Source organism: Enoplosus armatus, chromosome 21 (assembly GCF_043641665.1).
Source record: "Enoplosus armatus isolate fEnoArm2 chromosome 21, fEnoArm2.hap1, whole genome shotgun sequence".
Taxonomy (NCBI): domain Eukaryota; kingdom Metazoa; phylum Chordata; class Actinopteri; order Centrarchiformes; family Enoplosidae; genus Enoplosus; species Enoplosus armatus.
This window is the reverse complement of record NC_092200.1, coordinates 4,050,625-4,057,426: the sequence shown is the minus strand read 5'-3', so window position 1 is coordinate 4,057,426 and position 6,802 is coordinate 4,050,625.

Here is a 6,802-nt window from a genome sequence, read left to right as displayed (position 1 = left end):
ATTAAAGGCAGGCAGGACGGTTGCAAACACCGTTACAGCACTCAGGAAAACAGATAAAACCACCATCTTCCTGTCCAAAATCAGAAAGCAGTTTTCCCATTAAGAAAAGTCTGGATTCCCAAATGCATCGCAGTGCTCTGATACCTTTTAAGGACATTATGAAGCAGCTCCGACCTGAGACAGTGTGAAGCGGTTTTCTGCATTTTCCACAGATCCACTGCTAATCAAACTTCAGCCAATGCTGTAATGTATTTTTTACTTGGATCTTCTTTTAGTTTCTTCTCTTTCTACTGCCACTTGTGGGAATCATAAATTCTGTCAGTAGCCAGAACTTCAGGGTTCAAGAAAAATAAAAAAAAAATAAAAAATCACATTGACATCGGTAATAAAATAATTTATTAAAATTTCAGCCGTACAACATGCAGTTCACTTTTGGCAGCATTTAATAAACCCACGACTGTCGCAGGTAAAATGTCACCAGCATAAGAGATTAGATATAGGCAGATTATTTCTAGGAAGTTAAAAGTTGGATATAAATGCTGCATCAGATACTAAGTCTTTCACTTTTTCAGAAACTCTTACTGAGAGAAGACATTGAGACACTGACGCTCGTGGAACAGCAGTTAGCCCAAATGTGACTTCAGGACTTTGGCTTTCTAGAGAAAATTACAGAAAAATATATGTATACTGTATGCATCAACATCAGAAAAAAGGAGATAATGTGCAAGGTCATGCATTTCTGCTTTCAGAATTTAAAGTAGCTGCTGTGTTAACATTCAAACTGGTTTACCAACACAAGTTCTTTTCAAACACACAGAGGTTTCTCAATGTAAAGCTTGAGAAATGCTCCTCAGCACTGGATGCAAAACTTCCTTCAGCCACTGGCCTACATTAAAAAATGGGCGTCGAAAGCAATTTCAATTAAATACATGACGAACTGTAATGAATGAAATCAGAAAACCCATTTGCGGTTGTGTTGCTCAGACAGTGACAGGTCAGGAAATGTAGCCTCTCCAGAGTGTTGGAGCCATTTACATCCTGCTGGTCTTCGTATCAGTTGACCTACTTCCTCTTGTTAACACTTAACTCTTTCAAAAGGGTTTTGTCAAACTCAATGTCCACACAGGGATCATTAAAGTACCTTTGAAACCTTTCCCGAAAGAAAGAGAAGGTGACGCCTCTGTCACTTTCTCTTTCTTACCATCTCTCTTTCTTCATCGGGTCGTGTTGTCAGTGAGTCATCGGGACAGGTTGCCCCGTTCACCTCGCTGAAACGCTTGCCAAGCTTGGAGTGGGAGCTGACATAACCTCCCACTTCAAATGAATCAAGTCGAAAGCACGCGAGGAGCACAAGCCTTTAAGGGAAGGAATCCTTCAAGAGAAACAGTTTCCAGAGCTGGCAGGGAGGCTAATGAAGCTACTGGCTGCGCTCCAGACAGTTTATAAAACTGTGGCAGGGAGGAGGTGATGGTGACTTCTTATCCCTTCTCTCATCATATCGTGATGTTACTGCATTCGATGTTCATTTTCTAATACATTTTACAAGATGTATTCATTTTAGGAGATGTTTTGGCCAGTTTCAAAACTATGTAAATCTGTTAATGAGAAATTGCGTCTGTGTGGGTCGTCCGGTCAGAGAAAGGGACAGCAAGAAGCTACAGAAAAATCCTTCCTGGGTTGTAGTAACTTTATGATCATCTCATTCCTCATCCTGAGATGATGTACGGTTACCCGCAGACTTTACGAAGTGCTTTGGCTTGTGTGGCTGCTCTGCTCAGGTTCTGGGGATATCACTTACAGGTAATGAATGCTCCCCCCTATCTTCCAAAACCTCCACATAAACCCCTACCGCCTTTCCCACAGGGATTACTGTCTGTGTGTGTCCATGTTAGCATGTGTCTGTTGGCCATATATGGCTAACAGCATGGCTGAGTTATCTCCAAGGTAACAGTGAAGGACCTCTGGAAACCCATCCTAATTGTGAGGTGAATGATGCGAGGAAGCTGACGTTCCTTCACTTTCTGTAGGAAAAAAGAGAGAGAACCAAGTTAATCACTGAGACTTTAACGGCACTGTTTGAAACAAGAATGTTATATTTTAAAAAAGTGTTATATTGCAGGACAAGGTTTCCTGCAGAAAAAGCAAACCCTTTTCCCTCTCAGCTAATCTTTGGCTGGCTACAGACGACCAGCGACGGGGAGCACAGACGACCGCCAAGGTGGATCCAACTGGCTGTTCAACATCAAACCAACCCTCGATGCAAGCCCAACTGTTCAATATCTAACTGTAAATGAACTGCAATGCAGACTCTGTTGGTTAACGCACGAGTCCAGCAGGAGATTATCAAACTCACACCCATCCTGGTCTGATCCGGTCTGACTGGTCTTCAGTCAAATTGTGTTTCCCTGCTGTTAAGATTGGGATTTCCTAGAGCGCCTGCCTCCGCGGTTGGTGTTAGCTCTTGGGTTAGGTTATGGTTTTGGCATAGCAGAGATAACTGGTCGGGGTTGGGATGAGGTTGGGATCAGGTTTAGGTGAAGGGAAACACGTTGACAAAAACAAATGTTGTGGAGGCACCCATAACCCTTTAATGGAGGCGTGCCATCGCAACAGCTAGCCTAGCTCTAGCTTTGTGCTACGATAAGCTAACCAGTTGCTGGCTGTAGCTTCACATTTAACATACAATCATAGGAGTCGTACTGATCTTCTCATCTAACCCTCAGCACGAAAACAAAACGTCTATTGTCAAAAGATTCCTCTCTTCTTCTGCCGATGTATTTGTCCATTACATTACTTAATAACGCTGATGATGAAAATGTGGTTGCTCTGTCAGTTGAGACGCAGCTACAAAACCTCCATATTGTGGAGGTGAACAGCCACAGTCTCTTCTTTCACATATGTTTTCTCAGTCAGACTAACACTCTGTGAATGAGATCAACGCGTAAGCGCCCGCGCTAAGAGAGCACAACTGTCACCTCTGCTAACTGCGATCCAGAGAAACTGAAACTCGAACGCACAGAGACACACACTATTCACATTTTAAATTCAAATCAACTGTGTCAAGAGGCCTGCGGGGGCTCACTCCTGGTCTCCGGTTACAGGGACGCGTGGGTGCTCTCACTCCATCAGACGTAAACGGACGTCCTGATGACATCGGCAGAGTGTCGCCCACTGGTGTTTCTCTACTCGTGTTCCATCACCTGGATTTCATTGTTTGATTGAAAAAATGTCCCATTAATGTGGTGAATGAGACCTCAAAGCTGCAGAAGAAATCTGTGTTTTCAAGACCTCACTGCCTAACCATGCCACTGATTCTTTATATGGTAACTTTTTATGACATATGACATTTTGAGGGACATCCTCACGACTGGCAACCTTGAACTTTCAGGTATTATAAGTGTCAGTGGTTTGAATGTTGTTTGAGGCAGTGTGCTGTGTTAGCCCTTCACTGTTAGCAACATTTCAGTTCTCTCTGGTCTGCATTGCGAAGCCTTTGAGGCCCTCATATCTTCACATGTAAATTACATTTCATGGGAATGGTCATGTAATGCAAAATCACGGATTCAGTGCTTTGCTTAAAGGTATATTGGAAGATTTCCTGTTATTACAACCAGATGTGATGTGTGTAATTTTGCAATATGTTTGATTTCAAGGTGCATCAAAACATGACTCCAAGTTTAAATGATATTCATTAAAGTTTGTGTAAAGCAGTTTTACATTTGATTTGTTTAGTTACAGATTGTTACATAGCTCACAGGCATAATTTACACTGATCTATGAACTCTATATAAGAACGTTTCTAATCTCTGCTGAAGACCATGGAGCAGTGAGAGAGCTGATATTTGAGGCCTTGCAGCAACCGAACACTGTGGATGTGTGGTAGCTGGTCCCTGACAGCTGCTTCCTTGCAGAGGCCTGCTCTGCAGAAACACTGGAGAAGACAAACGTCCCATTTAAAATGCCAAGATCCACAGAGAGAGGCCAGGCTGAGGAACATCCTCCCTGGCCTCCAGGCCAATATCCTGATATACTAGCGTTTCCTCTAAATGTTGCTCCTTGGGAGCTGGGGAGGCCTCTGAAATAGCATTCAGAGCCCTATGACAATGAAACCCTCCTCTAAAAAACAAATAAAAAATGAATGATGCTATTTTTCAAGGGATATCTTTATGCAGGGTGGCTCAGCAGCTTATCTGTGCGATGTCAGGAACAATACTATCATGTACAGCAAGAGCATCAAAGGCCCAAAACGATGAATCAGTCACTATGAAAGGGACTGTTTTGCTTTATGTTACCTCTTTTAAAACTCAGACAAGCATTAAACATAACACATAGATATCCTCACTGACATACTGTAAATAGGGTTGACAAAATATAAGAAACACCTCTCAGTATAACACAATACAATTCAACAACACAAACTACAACCTCAAAAAATGATGATAAAGGTAAGTCAACTCTCTAAAACAGTTTGAAAATAAGCTGAACATTATTGCTGGGATATTGAACGGCATTAGTTTTAGCTCGCTGTATTCTATAATCTGGCATGAGTTGTAAAAAGTGAAAAACTTAAGCATTTAAAACCTTATATACAGCATGAGAGAGAGGTTTATTCGTGTTTGATTTGGGGAGTTTTTCACAGGGTCGTCCTCCATCATTCACCCCACAGTACCGTGACCCTCCTGTCAGCCTGAGCAGCCTTGAAGTTCAGCAGTTTCAAGGTCAAACACATACCATCCTTGAATCATTTGCATTCCAGAGGAGCGATATTGTGCAACGCTGACCATCAAACGCAGGATGAAAGTCGGTGCTGCTAATTCCTGCTTGTAATAGACTCAGCATTCATTCCATCCTCTGAAGAGTCAAGACAGACTCGTTGTTTCCTCACATACGTACAGTTTTATTTTTTTGATGTACTGAAAACAAAACTCTTTTAAACTTTAGACGTCTGAAACAAATCTACATCTTTATTTGTAATTAAAGAAACTTGAGGTGATAATCGTCTATTTTCAAAACATTATTTTTGAACTGAATGCATTACAAGCTTGAATTATCTATAGTGAGTCACATCATTTGCTCATTAACACACACAGAAAGAGAAAGGAGGGGTCCATCTGAGCCGTCAACTTATACAAATTCAGTATGCATCTTGGATGTTATTAAAAGGGAACTTAAAAGAATATCTAACTGTGCTAATAAGTGGATTTTACGGAAATACAAAGCGTGTGAGTGAATTGTTTTATTAATTCTTAACCTATTGACAAGCCCAGACAGAAGGAGGTGAGAAACACTGACTCGATGGTGAGTTTCAAAGTGAGAAAAACATTTTTTTTTTATAAAACAGCAAGTATTCCAGTGTCTCACCCACTGTGGTGTACATGATGTAATGGCCTAAGCCTTTCTCTCAGTGAAAGTGTATGTTGAGGAGAAAGTATTTTGTCAGTATTTTGTAACAGTAAATGTGCGTTGAGGCCTTATAATTGCACCATTAGAGCAGTGGATGATGTAAACTGTGAACATCACTAGACTAAACTACTCCAATCTGCAGTCTGAGCTTAATTAAAGAAAGTTGCATCAAACAAGCTGTTCTGTGCTTCGTCCTTCCTCTCTCTCTTTCTCCCCCCTTGTCTTTCTGCTTTCCCCACTCCTCCCTGCATCCTCTCTCAGGGGAAACAACATCTAACTCCGAGCCAACTCTGACGTGGAGTTCTTCATTACATTTCATCCTGTGCTCCAGCATTGATTTCCAAAGGGCCTCTGGTTTGAATTAGGTTGTTATCACATCACGTAGCTTTCAGGGCAAAATAAATACACCTTTTCTGACCAAAAATGGTCATTTGATCTGTGACCATATCATGCCTTAAAAAAAGGGGGCATTTCCCAGCACCGGTCAAAGTTTTTCACACATGATTCACCCTCTTTTGTAAACAAGTTCCTCCTTGATATCCTGAAGGAATCAGGACTGTGCTGCAGGGGGGAGCAAGCGTAGGAACAATGGAATTTAGATGAAGTGACACAATCCTCCCATGCACTGTGCAATGAGAAGGATGCTTTCTGTGGCATGCTGCCATGGCAACACAGACAACATACACCCATGCCAGTAAGAGTAGAGGCTGGAGGGATGAATTAAGGTCAAATCCCTTCTAAATATTATATATATAATATATTATTATACATACTATAATAAGTCATATTACCTGGTTCACCTAAAAGACAACGAGTTTTAAGTTAAAATGTTAAAAGTTAAATGTTTTCCCCTTTTTCCAGTTTGAGTTCCAGTTTAAAACTTTTCAAAAAGGTTTCACGTGACGATGTACAAGAATGTTTCTATGCACATCTATAAATTAAAAAAGGACTATATATACAGTATGTGTACGTCAAATTCTGCGTAAAGCTCTTTGCTGGCCGGAGGTTCACAGCCTTATCAAAGTGTGATGCTTTATTCCGTTGCCGTAACGACATGGAGCAGGAGGCATACTGTGAACTTGAAATGAAACCATGCACTTCTTGGATTAGTCATCTAATGGCCCAGTAATATACAGTAGGTTGGCAGCTAAATGCACATTACAGAGTCTCATTAGTCAAAAACTAACTCAAGGAAATACAGGAGAATGGGGGCAGCTGCTTTGTTACGCTTACATTCTTTTGTTTACCAGCGGTTTGTTAATGTTATGAACTGCTTCTGTTCAAACTTGTGGTTTTAAAATATTTAAAATGAAGCTGCAATTTTGTTCATTTTATGAACAACAACCAGCTAAAGTTGCTTGCTGTGGTTTGTCTGCTGGCCTGATTGCGACTGACAGAA